The sequence below is a fragment of the Triticum aestivum genome, chromosome 3D (genome assembly GCF_018294505.1).
Source record: "Triticum aestivum cultivar Chinese Spring chromosome 3D, IWGSC CS RefSeq v2.1, whole genome shotgun sequence".
Lineage (NCBI taxonomy): Eukaryota > Viridiplantae > Streptophyta > Magnoliopsida > Poales > Poaceae > Triticum > Triticum aestivum.
In genome coordinates, this window is record NC_057802.1 from 550,113,130 (window position 1) to 550,129,620 (window position 16,491).

The 16,491-nt window shown below is 42.9% G+C and overlaps 1 pseudogene; it reads right to left on the reverse strand.

The window, feature by feature from the left end:
* Positions 1–13,209: 13,209 nt before the first annotated feature.
* LOC123075334 (uncharacterized) lies at positions 13,210–15,790 on the reverse strand (annotated as a pseudogene).
* Positions 15,791–16,491: the final 701 nt, after the last annotated feature.

The following is a 16,491-nucleotide window of genomic DNA, read 5'->3' on the forward strand; positions in this document are numbered from 1 at the left end:
TGGCATCATGTAGTGATAATGAATTTGCTTCATGGTTGAACACCCACCATTCTCTGTTGTGGTACAGATCAGGTTTTAATACTGCCATAAAATGCGATCATATCAATAACAACTTGGCAGAAAGTTTTAACAACAAAGTGAAGGATTTGAAAGACTTGCCTGTGCATGACATGGTGGACCAAATAAGGATCATGATCATGCGTTTGTGGGAGTTGAGAGGAGAAATTGCTAATATTTTGGAAGGGGACAAGCTTCCAGTAGGGGTACAACAGGTGGTCAACAGGAGTAGAAATCTTTCACATCTATCTGTTGAGAAATCTTCCTTGTGGGGTGCTGAAGTTAGAGATACAAAGAGTGGCAGGAGGCATGTGGTAAATACTGAGTTGCATGAGTGCACTTGCCAAGAGTGGCAACACACTAGAAAACCATGTGAGCATTCCATACTTTTTTTGGCATCTAAACCCAGGTTAAATATGCACCCATATTTGCATGAGTATTAGTCAGTACAAAAATTCAAAGCTGCATATGCAAGTCCAATTCCTGCACTGACTGACCAATCTCAGTGGCCTGAGGTGGAAATAGAATTTACCTTGTGTCCCCCTGTCACTAGAAGAAAGGCTGGGAGGCCAAAACAGAGCAGATTCAAAGCTTGGTTTGAGAAAGGTGGTTGTAGTAAGAAGGGGAAAAAGGAAAAGGAAAAGAATGATAAGCCCAAAAGGGCTAAAAAAAGGTAACAAAAATAGGTGCAAGTTGTGTGAGGTACTTGGGCACAGAATTGGTTCATCCAAATGCGTCTACACTCCTCAGAGGCCAAAGTATGTTTATGTTACTATTTTTGCAAGTTTTTGATTTTGCTACTTGTTCTAGTATCTAACCAAGTGAAATGCTTTATTTTTTAGGAGGAAGCGTGCAGAAAAAGCCCCACCTCTTGTTGTTGAACAATGCTGGCCAGTGAAAAAAGCAAGACTCAATGGCTTTAGAAGGAAGAGCACTAAGGAGATAATGTTTGGTGACAAAGATATGGAGCAAACTGAAACTGTTACTGCTGAACATGAGCTAAGTGTTTCTGTTTTGGATGATGTGATGCATATTGAATCTGTTTTGCGGGCGCTAGGGCAATCTGAAACTGTTGCAGATGAAGCAACTGTTGTGCTGCCATGCGAATCTGCTTTGACAGCTGTGTTGCCATGTTTGGAGGTTGTGCTGCCAAGTGTTGAGTTGCAAACTGAAAAAGTTGAACAATGTGTGCCATCTACTCAATCTGCAGAAGTGCAAACTGAAGAAGTGGGACATGGTCAGGTGCAAAAGTTGAGGGGGCCTAGTGGAGTTGGCAAGAAAACCAAGGGGCCCAAAAGCAAGAGCATCAGCATCAACAAACTATGCGCCGTGGAACCAAACAGTGGAAAAAAGGAGAAGAAATCGAGTGGTAGAAAGAAGCAAAAGAAATAGAGTCGAGATCATTCAAATGTGATGTGAAAACTTAAGTTTGTTGTCATTTGATGTGAAAACTTATGTTCTTTCATGTGAATTATGTGCTATGATGTTGATTTGATTTGAAATTCAAATTCAAATTTCAACTGACATTCAAATTTGAACCTATCTCCAATATTTTTGGAGTTCATTTGTTTGTTCTGTGATGTTGCATTGTTTATGTACTACTATTCACTTTAGTTCGTAAATCCAACCCTTTTTGCGAAGTCCAACTCATAGTCACTGAAAATGTTGCCCAAACAGGCTCCAAAGTAAGGGAAAACGACCCCATTTCTAAGCAAGTTTTTTTCGACCTTCTCGAAATCACCCAAAAAGATTTTCTTAGCTTATATTATACCTATATAGGATCAATACAAAGTCTCACCTTTTTTTGAATAAGTATTCATATTATTAATTTATTTTTGAAAAAACACCCTTTAATACAAAGTCAGCAATAAAACAAGTTTAAAAAATTTAAATGCAAAAATAACTTCAGATCCTGCTTAGTCACTCCAAAATGAAGCTAAGGTGAGGTTTTTGATTTTTTGCATTTTCAAAACCTCAAACCCTCTTCTCATTCCTTTGAACTCTAGCAACCTCAGTCGAGATAGTCCAATTTGTGAAGGCTTTTTCATGCAAAGATCATTAGATCAAGTTTATCATTTTATATCATAACTATGTAACATAACAAGACTATATGCGCAGGTTTTTCATTTTTTAGATTTTTTTTGAATTAGTTATACACATTTCAATGTTCGGTCAAACCTTTCAAAACCCCGTTGACTGCCTCCAAAACCCATGTAACCCTAACGCCAAACGTCCACCATCGATCTAACCCTAACGCCAAACTGCGGCCGTCGGATAGGCCTTCTAGAAGGATTCCGCGGGGGCGATCCATGGGAGCCTTGATTCTCCAATCTGATTGGCCAACTTTTTTTTTCTCTGAGGAACAGATAACGTTGAGCGGGGGAGCATCTCAGTGACCGTTGGGCCGAGCGGATCGGGCCCGGCAGAGCCTGGCGTGCGTGCGCACGGCCACGTCGTGCTCTATTGGCATGCATGCGAGAGGGATGGGCTGCATGCGAGAGGGTCACTGACATGTGGGCCATCCCTGTCCCATGCATGCCATGCAACGGCGTCGCAGCCTAGCTATTCTGCTCGTGAACGCAGGGACACAGCCTAGCCATTTGCATGCACGCAGCGACGCATTAAAGCAGCGGTACGGGCGCAGCGTATAGGTACGTCGCATCTAAGATATTTTAACAATTGCATGCACGAACCTGAGACACGGGACGGACGCGTCGGTGGTGCATCTCCTTTTTCAGTGTCACGCGCGGATGAACGGTTTCCCACGCGGCGTCACCGCCGATGCAAGTCCACAAAACGAAGCATCTCGTCTGTGCCGCACGTGCCTCTTTGGATGCTCTGCCCGCCGTTTTTGAATTAATGCCCGCAATTAATTATGCCACCACGAACGGAGAAGAGAAAACGATCGAAGGCATCGTGTATATTGACTGCGGCTGCAACGCGGCTATAAAAGGGCACCATTTCCTCATCCCTCTCACACTCATCTCTCAAGCCTCCTCCGCTTCTTCTTTTCGAGCCAAATCTACCACTCGAGCCACCATGCTGTTCTGCGGCCCTACCTACCGTCGCCCTCGCACCGTGCCGGAGAGGGAGTACCCGGCCGGAGTCATCGTCGAGAATAGCCTGAGGGTGTGGGCCATCTCAAGGTGGGGGGGCCCTAGAGAGTTGACTCGCTTCTTCCTCCAAGCCGGCTACCGCCACCTCCCTCTGAGCACTCCGCCCATGTTCCACCTCCACGAGCAGTACGATGGCCGCGTCAACGGCATCGTCATCGGCCTCTACGTCACCTTCACCAACGCCTACGACGCTCACCACCTCCTCGGCCAGGTGTTCTGGTGTGGATGCGAGTTCATCGCGTTCACCACCTACAACATCTTCACCAACTTCCACCACATCTTCCCCCAGACCAACGGCATGCACACCCTCCCCTACCGGATGCCAGAGAACGAGAGTGAGGGGCGCCGGCTAAGGAGGGGCCAAGGAGTTGTTTGAGTGTTCTGCTGGCCGAGTCTTTCTATCTAGCTTGTGTTGTGTTGGTTGGGGCGTGTGTGCCCGTGTCTTCTAGCTATATGTGCTGCCTCTTGAGCACTGCGTTGGTTTTCCCTTGAAGAGGAAAGGGTGATGCAGTAAAGTAGCGGAAGTATTTCCCTCAGTTTTTGAGAACCAAGGTATCAATCCAGGAGACCATGCTCGAGTCCCGCGCACCTACACAAACAAATAAGAACCTCGCAACCAACGCGATAAAGGGGTTGTCAATCCCTTCACGATCACTTACGAGAGTGAGATCTGATAGATATGATAAGATAATATTTTTGGTATTTTTATGATAAAGAGAAATAAAGATGCAAAGTAAAAATAAACGGCAATAAAAATAGCTAAGTGTTGGAAGATTAATATGATGGAGGATAGACCCGGGGGCCATAGGTTTCACTAGTGGCTTATCTCAAGAGCATAAGTATTACGGTGGGTGAACAAATTACTGTCGAGCAATTGATAGAATTGAGCATAGTTATGAGAATATCTAGGTATGATCATGTATATAGGCATCACGTCCGCGACAAGTAGACCAAAACGATTCTGCATCTACTACTATTACTCCACACATCGACAGCTATACAGCATGCATCTAGAATATTAAGTTCAAAAGAACAGAGTAATGCTTTAAGTAAGATGACATGATGTAGAGGTATAAACTCATGCAATATGATATAAACCCCATCTTGTTATCCTCGATGGCAACAATACAATACGTGCCTTGCTGCCCCTGCTGTCGCTGGAAAAGGACACCGCAAGATTGAACCCAAAGCTAAGCACTTCTCCCATTGCAAGAAAGATCAATCTAGTAGGCCAAACCAAACTGATAATTCGAAGAGACTTGCAAACATAACCAATCATACATAAAAGAATTCAGAGAAGATTCAAATATTGTTCATAGATAATCTTGATCATAAACCCACAATTCATCGGTCTCGACAAACACACCGCAAAAGAAGATTACATCGAATAGATCTCCAAGAAAATCGAGGAGAACTTTGTATTGAGATCCAAAGAGAGAGAAGAAGCCATCTAGCTAATAACTATGGACCTGAAGGTCTGAGGTAAACTACTCACACATCATCGGAGAGGTTATGGTGTTGATTTAGAAGCCCTCCGTGATCAATGCCCCCTTCGGCAGAACGCCGGAAAAGGCCCCAAGATGGGATCTCACGGGTACAGAAGGTTGCGGCGGTGGAATTAGGTTTTCGTGGATGCCTCTGATGGTTTGGGGGTACGGAGGTATATATAGGAGGAAGAAATACGTCGGTGGAGCAACGTGGGCCCACGAGGGTGGAGGGCGCGCCTGGGGGAGGTGGGCGCGCCCCCCTACCTCGTGCTCTCCTCGTTGATTGCTTTACGTAGACTCCAAGTCCTCTGGATCACGTTTGTTCTGAAAATCACATTCCCGAAGGTTTCATTCCGTTTGGACTCCGTTTGATATCCTTTTCCTTCGAAACATGAAATAGGCAAAAAAACAGCAATTTGGGATGGGCCTCCGGTTAATAGGTTAGTCCCAAAAATAATATAAAAGTGTATAAATAAGCCCATTAAACATCCAAAACAGAATATATAATAGCATGGAACAATCAAAAATTATAGATACGTTGGAGACGTATCAAGCATCCCCGAGCTTAATTCCTGCTCGTCCTCGAGTAGGTAAATGATAAAAACAGAATTTTTGATGTGGAATGCTACTTAGCATAATTTTCAATGTAATTCTCTTATTTGTGGTATGAATATTCAGATTCGAAAGATTCAAGATAAAAGTTTAATATTGACATAAAAATAATAATACTTCAAGCATACTAACTAAGCAATCATGTCTTCTCAAAATAACATGGCCAAAGAAAGTTATCCCTACAAAATCATATAGTCTGGCTATGCTCTATCTTCATCACAAAAAGTATTTAATCATGCACAACCCCGATGACAAGCCAAGCAATTGTTTCATACTTTTGATGTTCTCAAACTTTTTCAATCTTTAGGCAATACATGAGCGTGAGCCATGGACATAGCACTATATGTGGAATAGAATGGTGGTTGTGGAGAATACAAAAAAGGAGAAGATAGTCTCACATCAACTAGGCGTATCAATGGGCTATGGAGATTCCCATTAATAGATATCAATGTGAGTGAGTAGGGATTGCCATGCAACGGATGCACTAGAGCTATAAGTGTATGAAAGCTTAACAAAAGAAACTAAGTGGGTGTGCATCCAACTTGCTTGCTCACGAAGACCTATGGCATTTTGAGGAAGCCCGTCATTGGAATATACAAGCCAAGTTCTATAATGTAAAATGCCCACTAGTATATGAAAATGACAACATAGGAGACTCTCTATCATGAAGATCATGGTGATACTTTGAAGCACAAGTGTGGAAAAAGGATAGTAGCATTGTCCCTTCTCTCTTTTTCTCTCTTTTTTTATTTTGGCATTTTCTCTTTTTTATGGCCTCTTTTTTTCTCTTTTTTTTATTTTTCGTCCAGAGTCTCATCCCGACTTATGGGGGAATCATAGTCTCCATCATCCTTTCCTCACTTGGGACAATGCTCTAATAATGATGATTATCACACCTTTATTTACTTACAACTCAAGAATTACAACTCAATACTTAGAACAACAATATGACTCTATGTGAGTGCCTCCGGCGGAGTACCGGAATATGCAATGAATCAAGAGTGACATGTATAAACAAATTATGAACGGTGGCTTTGCCACAAATACGATGTCAACTACATGATCATGCAAAGCAATATGACAATGATGAAGCGTGTCATAGCAAACGGAACGGTGGTAAGTTGCATGACAATATATCTCGGAATGGCTATGGAAATGCCATAATAGGTAGGTATGGTGGCTCTTTTGAGGAAGGTATATGATGGGTTTATGATACCGGCGAAAAGTGCGCGGTATTAGAGGCTAGCAATGGTGGAAGGGTGAGAGTGCGTATAATCCATGGACTCAACATTAGTCATAAAGAACTCATATACTTGTTGCAAAATTCTTAGTTATCGAAACAAAGTATTATGCGCATGCTCCTAGGGGGATAGATTGGTAGGAAAAGACCATCGCTCATCCCTGACCACCACTCATAAGGAAGACAATCAATAAATAAATCATGCTCTGACCTCATCACATAACGGTTCACCATACGTGCATGCTACGGGAATCACAAACTTTAACACAAGTATTTCTCAAATTCATAACCACTCAACTAGCATGACTCTAATATCACCATCTTCATATCTCAAAATAATTATCAAGCATCCAACTTTTCTTAGTATTCAACGCACTTATAAGAAAGTTTTACTAATCTCGGATGCCTATCATATTAGGACTACCTTCTCAATTTAAGCAAATTACCATGCTGTTTTGTAGGACTCTCAAAATAATATAAGTGAATCATGAGAGAACAATAGTTTCTATAAAACAAAACCACCGCCGTGCTCTAAAAGATATAAGTGAAGCACTAGAGCAAAAACTATATAGCTCAAAAGATATAAGTGAAGCACATAGAGTATTCTAATAATTTCCGAATCATGTGTGTCTCTCTTGGATGATAGTTATTTGATCTTCCTGAAAATTCCAGAAACTTTCTGTTCACGAAAATAATTGTTAAAAATCACCAGAACGTGATATAATATTGATTCCAATTGCATAAGATCAATAAACAAATTATCTAGGTCGTCCTATTTTGGCTGAATTTTAGAGTTCCAGAAGTTTGCGTTAGTTACAGATTACTACAGACTGTTCTGTTTTTGACAGATTCTGTTTTTCGTGTGTTGTTTGCTTATTTTGATGAATCTATGGCTAATAAAATAGTTTATAAACCATAGGGAAGTTGGAATACAGTAGGTTTAACACCAATATAATTAAAAAATGAGTTCATTACAGTACCTTGAAGTGGTGTTTTGTTTTCTTTTGCTAACGGAGGTCACGAGATTTTCTGCTGAGTTTTGTGTTGTGAAGTTTTCAAGTTTTGGGTGAAAGATTTGATGGATTATGGAACAAGGAGTGGCAAGAGCCTAAGCTTGGGGATTCCCATGGCACCCCAAGATAATCTAAGGACACCAAAAAGCCAAAGCTTGGGGATGCCCCAGAAGGCATCCCCTCTTTCGTCTACTTCCATCGGTAATTTTATTTGGAGCTATATTTTTATTCACCACATGATATGTGTTTTGCTCGGAGTGTCTTGTATGATTTGATTCTTTTCTTTCTAGTGTACCACAATCATCTTTGCTGTACACACCTTTTGAGAGAGACACACATGATTCGAAATTTATTAGAATACTCTATGCGCTTCACTTATATCTTTTGAGCTATATAGTTTTTGCTCTAGTGCTTCACTTATATCTTTTAGAGCACGGCGGTGGTTTTGTTTTATAGAAACTATTATTCTCTCATACTTCACTTATATTATTTTGAGAGTCTTAAACAGCATGGTAATTTGCTTAAATTGGGAAATTAATCCTAATATGTTAGGAATTCAAGACTAGTAAAAAAACTTTCTTATGAGTGTGTTGAATACTAAGAGTTTGATGCTTGATGATTGTTTTGAGATATGGAGGTAGTGATATTAAAGTTGTGCTAGTTGAGTAGTTGTGAATTTGATAAATACTTGTGTTAAAGTTTCCAAGTCTCGTAGCATGCACGTATGGTAAACGTTATGTAACAAATTTGAAACATGAGGTGTTCTTTGATTGTCCTCCTTATGAGTGGCGGTCGGGGACAAGCGATGGTCTTTTCCTACCAATCTATCCCCCTAGGAGCATGCGCGTAGTTCTTGGTTTTTGATGACTTGTAGATTTTTGCAATAAGTATGTGAGTTCTTTATGACTAATGTTGAGTCCATGGATTATACGCACTCTTACCATTCCATCATTGCTAACCTCTTCGGTACCGTGCATTGAGAGTTGGTGCAAACTTCGCCGGTACATCCAAACCCCGTGATATGATACGCTCTTTCACACATAAACCTCCTTATATCTTCCTCAAAACAGCCACCATACCTACCTATTATGGCATTTCCATAGCCATTCCGAGATATATTGCCATGCAACTTTCCACCGTTCCGTTTATCATGACACGCTCATCATTGTCATATTGCTTTGCATGATCATGTAGTTGACATCGTATTTGTGGCAAAGCCACCGTTCATAATTTTTCATACATGTCACTCTTGATTCATTGCTATCCCGGTATATCGCCGGAGGCATTCATATAGAGTCATAATTTGTTCTAGTATCGAGTTGTAATCATTGAGTTGTAAATAAATAGAAGTGTGATGATCATCATTCATAGAGCATTGTCCCAAAAAAGAGAAAGGCCAAATAAATAAAAAAAGAAGGCCCAAAAAAAGGGGGACAATGCTACTATCCTTTTTCCACACTTGTGCTTCAAAGTAGCACCATGATCTTCATGATAGTCGCTTGTTTAGTCACTTTCATATACTAGTGGGAATTTTTCATTATAGAAATTGTCTTGTATATTCCAACAATGGGCTTCCTCAAATGCCCTAGGTCTTCGTGAGCAAGCAAGTTGGATGCACACCCACTTAGTTTCTTTTGTTGAGCTTTCATGCATTTATAGCTCTAGTGCATCCGTTGCATGGCAATCCCTACTCCTGGCATTAACATCAATCGATGGGCATCTCCATAGCTCATTGATTAGCCGCGTTGTTGTGAGACTTTCTCCCTTTTTGTCTTCTCCACATAACCCCCATCATTATATTCTATTCCACCCATAGTGCTATATCCATGGCTCACGCTCATATATTGTGTGAAGGTTGAAAAAGTTTGAGATTACTAAAGTATGAAACAATTGCTTGGCTTGTCATCGGGGTTGTGCATGATGAGAGCATTCTTGTGTGGCGAAAATGGAGCATGACTAAACTATATGATTTTGTAGGGATGAACTTTCTTTGGCCATGATATTTTGAGAAGACATAATTGCTTAGTTAGTATGCTTGAAGTATTATTATTTGTATGTCAATATTAAACTTTTATCTTGAATCTTTCGGATCTGAATATTCATACCACAATTAAGAGAATTACATTGAAATTATGCTAAGTAGCATTCCACATCCAAAATTCTGTTTTTATCATTTACCTACTCGAGGACGAGCAGGAATTAAGCTTGGGGATGCTTGATACGTCTCCAACGTATCTATAATTTTTTATTGTTCCATGCTATATTATATTCTATTTTGGATATTAATGGGCTTTATTATACACTTATATATTATTTTTGGAACTGACCTATTAACCGGAGGCCCGGCCCAGAATTGTTGTTTTTTGCCTATTTCAGAGTTTCGTAGAAAAAGAATATCAAACGGAGTCCAAACGGAATGAAACCTTCGGGAACGTGATTTTCGGAAGGAACGTGATCCTGACTTGCACCCTATGTCAAGACATCAACCAGGAAGGCACGAGGTAGGGGGCGCGCCTACCCCCCTGGGCGCGCCCTCTACCCTCGTGGGCCCCACGTTGCTCCACCGACGTACTTCTTCCTCCTATATATACCTACGTACCCCCAAACTACCAGATACGGAGCCAAAAACCTAATTCCACCGCCGCAACCTTCTGTACCCGTGAGATCCCATCTTGGGGCCTTTTCCGGAGCTCCGCCGGAGGGGGCATCGATCATGGAGGGCTTCTACATCAACACCATAGCCTCTCCGATGATGTGTGAGTAGTTTACCTCAGACCTTCGGGTGCATAGTTATTAGCTAGATGGCTTCTTCTCTCTCTTTGGATCTCAATACAAAGTTCTCCATGATTCTTGTGGAGATCTATTCGACGTAATCTTCCTTTGCGGTGTGTTTGTTGAGACCGATGAATTGTGGGTTTATAATCAAGTTTATCTATGAACAATATTTGAATCTCCTCCAAATTCTTTTATGTATGATTGGTTATCTTTGCAAGTCTCTTGAAATTATCAATTTGGTTTGGCCTACTAGATTGATCTTTCTTGCAATGTTGGAAGTGCTTAGCTTTGGGTTCAATCTTGCGGTATCCTTTCCCAGTGACAGTTTGGGGGTACGGAGGTATATATAGGAGGAAGAAATACGTCGGTGGAGCAACATGGGCCCCACGAGGGTGGAGGGCGCGCCTGGGGGAGGTGGGCGTGCCCCCTACCTCGTGCTCTTCTCGTTGATTGCTTTACGTAGACTCCAAGTCCTCTGGATCACGTTTGTTTCGAAAATCACGTTCCCGAAGGTTTCATTCCGTTTGGACTTCGTTTGATACCATTTTCCTTCGAAACACTGAAATAGGCAAAAACAAAGCAATTTGGGCTGGGCCTCCGGTTAATAGATTAGTCCCAAAAATAATATAAAAGTGTATAAATAAGCCCATTAAACATCCAAAACGGAATATATAATAGCATGGAACAATCAAAAACTATAGATACGTTGGAGACGTATCAATATGTCTAGTTTTAATTATTTTCCTTTGATGTTTTATGCACTATATGTTGTAAGGGGATGCCCCTCTATATGTTGTAAGGGGATGCCCCTCTATATGTTCTAAGGGGATGCTACTAGGGTACCCGATGCCCCTCTATCGTGCTATCTATTAATGTTTTTTCGGGCCTAAAGTTTCTTCATTGCATTTTATTTATGTGGCCATGTGAACTAAAAAATGCACTAAAACATGATCCAATCATAAAATTTGTTGTTAGCACGTGTCTAGTTAATTATTTTCCTTTTATGTTTTATGCACTATATGTTGTAAGGGGATGCCCCTCTATATGTTGTAAGGAGATGCTACTAGGGGCACACTAGATGTCTTCTTTTTTTGAGAGGGGCACAACCTTTTTTGGTTGAAACGCACGAGTAAAAACTTTGAAAACATCATAGCAAAAACCAAAAAAAATTTAAAAATGATGCTTGGTTGAAATAAACTAGAACGAAACAACTGCAACTTTTTTGGTTCACAAAGACTGCAAGTTAGGCTGCTAACTAGAACCAACCTTTTGTTTTAGCCGAAACAACACGGGACCCTACCATCGGACACGATAGCTTGTGCATAAAAATAGCTCAAATAATTATCAGATGAGTTATCTCAAAAAAGATGACTGCAGGAAGCTTAAAATTTGTGAAATAACCTAAGCCGAAAAGATATATCGATGTCAATGACCGTGTGCACGTTTTTTTTTGCACTAGCTACACTTCTTTTATCAATGGGCCTGGATATGTTCTATTCGGCCCTGCCTACCTTCTATATGGGCCTGGCTTTTTCGGGCAACTGTCGACGGACCTTTTTTTTTTCCTTTTCTCCCTCTCCACTGAAACTGAAACTGATGAAGAACTGAAAAAACGGGGCCGAAGCAGAGTGGAGAAGACATGCCGAATTCGTACAGCGCAACACTTTTATTCAAACATCCATATCATTACGATTACAAATGATGCCCAATCTATTCACTAACGACTAATTATCATCACATAAACAAATGCGAGAGCAACTACACAAACATAAAAAAGTCCGGCCATCAAATTGCCCTGCTTCTGCAATTCGATGAGTTTCTTCATCTGCTTGTTCAGCTTCTTCAGCTCTGCCGTCACTCCTACGTCCCCCACAGTAGCACCAATGGAATGGGCGCCCCCAATGGAATTGCCAGATCCAGGGCCCCAGATCTAGACGGGCCCAATCCAAACTTCTCCGCCTCCAACGGTAAATCGAGCTCCCCTGATGCACCCTCCAGTTGAATCCGCTCTATGTACTCATCTAGCCACTCAAAATGGGTGCATTGCTTCAATTTCTGAAATCGGAAAGATGAACCCTAAATCCCAAATCCGATGAAAAATATGAAATTGGGAGACAAAAACCAAAATTGGCATATTGAGAAGTAAAATCTCACCTTTCAGGGGTGCGGTTCACGAATTTCACGAATTCCCGCCCCAGGTTGCCATTCTTGTCGGTCGTTGTGACTAGCCGCTTCAGGGGTGCGGTACGTGGGCATGCAGGGCACCTTGTCATGGGCACTGCGCCATAGCGCGGCCATGAGCGGCGGGAGGCTGAAGCGGAGCTCGACATTGCTAGGTCGCGGCCCGGAACGGCGTTGCTGCGCGTCGTCGCCGGAGAAGAAGAACAACAACGGTTGGGGGGGGGAGGGAGGATGGGAAGTCACGGTAGGGCTCGGGTGCTGCACGACTCGGGGCACAGCTCGGTGTCCTCTCTTGTACCAATGCTGAGCTGGATAAGTTAGTGGGTCCCACACTGTGGGTCCCGCTCACCTGACCAATACTGAGCTGGATAAGTTAGTGGGTCCCACGCTGTGGGTCCCGCTCACCTGATTCGAGTTTTAAACATGTGTCTTTGGATTAGGCAGCAGTGTCGCACGGCAGCTATTTTTTCCAACGCAGATGTCGCATGAGAGCCATTTGAACCAACGACGTCGTTCTTTGGACAATTCAACTCAACGATGTCACATGGGAGCTATTTGCCCGCTAGTAAGTAGGCAGAGAGAGAAACCAGCCTCTGAAAATGTTTGGATTCTGTTGTTTCCAGCATGAGCAAACGAACCAGTTCGTCAACTATATAAGCAAACGAACCACTGAAAGCAGTACTGAAGCCCATTTTCTTAATTACTGTCTCTACAGAGGTTACCGAAGTAATAGTGGGAGCGAACAAGTCAAACAGTTCATTCCTGCAAGTGTACTTCACACTTGGAGTACATACCAGATACCACAACGGATCCTCACTGGAGTACCACCAGCAAACACAAAATCTACTAGTGATCAAGTTGAGAAATTGACTGAATATAAAACAAAAGCAACATCTGACTCTCACTGATTATCAGTTATGACGTACCAGTGTACTGATGGAACTATACTAACTAGGACTCTGAATTACTTATGTTCCGGTACATATTGTTCCCAGTTACTTAGGAAAAGTAGTGGATGCCTTACAAATTACAAAGGGGCTTACTACATCCATAAGACAAAATCATGCAGCAACAAATTGTAGAACAACATAGGTATCCCCATGGACACATCCTGGCGATAATGGTACGTCACCTTATCAGTTATCTCCCCATGGACACATTCAGGCGATAATGTTACGTCACTTTATTAGTCATCACATCATACTAGCATGTCTCACCAGACAACCATCTCATATATTGTTCAACACCTCATCTCCATCATGTCCGTCAACAATGGCAGTACCTACAACTACAAGCATAATAAGTCAGGAACCAATTACAATTCCGATGGAAAACCATAGATAGATGAGAGAATTATAATGGGTTATCTAGGTCCACTGAGGGGTGCATAGTTATGTAATTGTAACCTATAGCATGAGGCATAAGGAAAAATATTTATTTTCTAAAGCAAAATGGACTCCTGACTTCAGGAAGATACTCAACAAAACATAAAACAGAACTTTAATTTATTCAGCTGGTTTCAGTATCCAAATAAAAGAGCGTAACTACCTTAAGGGTTCAAAAAGTGTGAATAGAGTTATGTATCCAAATAAACATCCAGTTGGTTCGGTCTCAGCTTTCATTTAGTTCTCTTCCATTTTTAACTGTTATGTGTCATTTTGCCAAGAGAACCACGGTCCAGTACTGAATATTACCGTAACAGAATCCACGCGAGTGAAAAGATACTTTGTAGAAATCATCTTTAGTAAACCCGATTCCTTGTCAGACCAAGTGGAACAAATAAGATTACATTCGAAACACAATTTATGCATACGACCAACAGAAAAGAACAGTCCCTTAAGTGCTGTTTTCTTCTAAAGAATTCATGCAGCAGCAAAAGGAAAAATTGATGTGGTCTGAACTTCAATCATCAGCATAACACTCAAGGATATGGTATGCATTTCAGCAACTAACTGCTAAAAATAAATTTATATAATACCACGAAGTAAATTATGTAAAGGCTTGCTATTACCTGCAGGGTAGAAACATGCAAATGGATAATGGAGACAGGAGGACCATTCATCGGAAAGTTTCTTAAACTCCATTGACTGGAGATAGACCATGAAGACACCACAAGTTGTCACTACAATGATTGCTTTACTCTCCTCGGCAACCCCAACTAAAGTGGGGGAGTATCCACCGAAAGTTGATCTGAGCACATCAAAATCAATAGCTCTGTAGAGCACCCATACAGCCAAACCATCAGAATCAGGCTTTCTCTTCCATAACCGGCCATGGAATTGTGAGATGTGGATCAAGCCAAGCCCACCATCTTCGGCCGGCATAATCCATAAATTTCGACAGTCAGGTTCTACAGTTGCTGGTACCTCTGTCACAGCTAGGCTCTGGTTATCCAGATCAAACTCAACTATGACATGTTGACGATGCAGCTGAAGTAACCAGGAAAGGGAATTCCCAATCAAAGTACTGGCTCGTTCCATAGTTGCAACCAATTGCAGCTGCAGTGAGTTGATATTGCTCCATACCCCAGTCTTGGATGAGTAAAGACATACGGAAACTCTTGTACGTACTCTGTCACGGGCTATCAGGGCAACCTGGAAATGGCAGCCTTCGCCGCGGTACGGCGAAGCACCGCCCCGTTGAAGATGAACGTCTGGCCGTTGTCCAACTCTAGTGGGAGGATCAGCCGGCGCTGCTCGCGCGCGACGGGGTCCCACAAAACTAAGCGGCGTAGCGGCCTGCTGAGTAAAAGGACGAGTCCGTGGCGGCAGTCGAGGGTTTTGTCGTCCTCGTGGAGAAGAATGGTGAAGCGAGCTTCGGGGATGCGATCTGGTCGATCCAGCGTTGGAACAAAAGAAAAGGAGCGACGCCTACCGATGAAGAAGCCAAGGAGTGGAGGCTTGCCGTGGTGGTCGCGGAAGCGGCGTTGGAATCGGGGATCGGCGACGAGGCTGCGCCAACGCTTGCAGACGAGGGAGGCCCGGGGGAGGGAGGAAGGCCGCGGGGGCAGGCGGAGGAGAATCTCCCGGAGCATGTCATCGTCATCCGGCAGAGAGGCAGGCGGCTGAGAGGTGCGGCGGCGGCGGGGAGACATCTCCCCTCTCGTGCTCATGGTAGAGGCAGTGCAGCTCCTCTTGATGGGTGATTTGGTTGGTTGGGAAAGACTAGTCTGGGTCGGATGAACTAGACGGCCGGGAGGATGGCGTTGTCGACGCCGCCGGCCAAGATGCGGCACCGGCTAGTCGTGCTCGTGGTAGCGACAAGCGAGGGGATTTGCTTTGGGGACGCCGGAGGGAGGATGTCTTCTTGTTCACTCGGTCAGAGTAAAATGCTACAACTACGCATTTTTCATCCTGTATACGTTTACAGAGGTTTTTTTTAGGGGGGTATACGTTTACAGAGGTGGAGGCCCGGGCAGGGGTGTGCGTCAAAACCCGGGCCTAGGCCAACTCTAGACTTCAAACGGTCGTCCGTTTTGTTCGAATTTCGTCTGTTTGGATAGGGCAATGGACCGGCGTCCGGCTGTTTTCGTGGATGCGTCAGTCGTGCGTCCAACACGTGGCCGCATCTGGTCCGTCAGGGCCGTCTAGAGACACTATGTATACATTTTTTTGGTCGCATCTCTTTTATTTTCATCAACGACATTTTGATACATCACTACTGGAATCGACGGCTTTGCCGGGTGCCCTAAACATTCGGCGAAGGCCCAAAAAAACTTGGCAAAGGACACTCAACGTACAACCTTTCGGCAAATAGAATTTCGCCGAGAACCAACCAACGCGCATTTGGCAACGTCTTTGCCGAGCGTTTTTTGTGGTACTCGGCAATTATTGGGCTCGGTGAAAAATAACTAACGGACGATGGAAACGGCAAAAATTGGTACGGTTGCACTCGTCAAAAGTGATGGCTTTCCCGAGTTGTACACTCGGTAAAGATGTTGAGAATTATTTTTTTACAAAAAACACCGCTGTCAACGGCGACGACGATTCATGCCCGCGAGTTACAGTGGC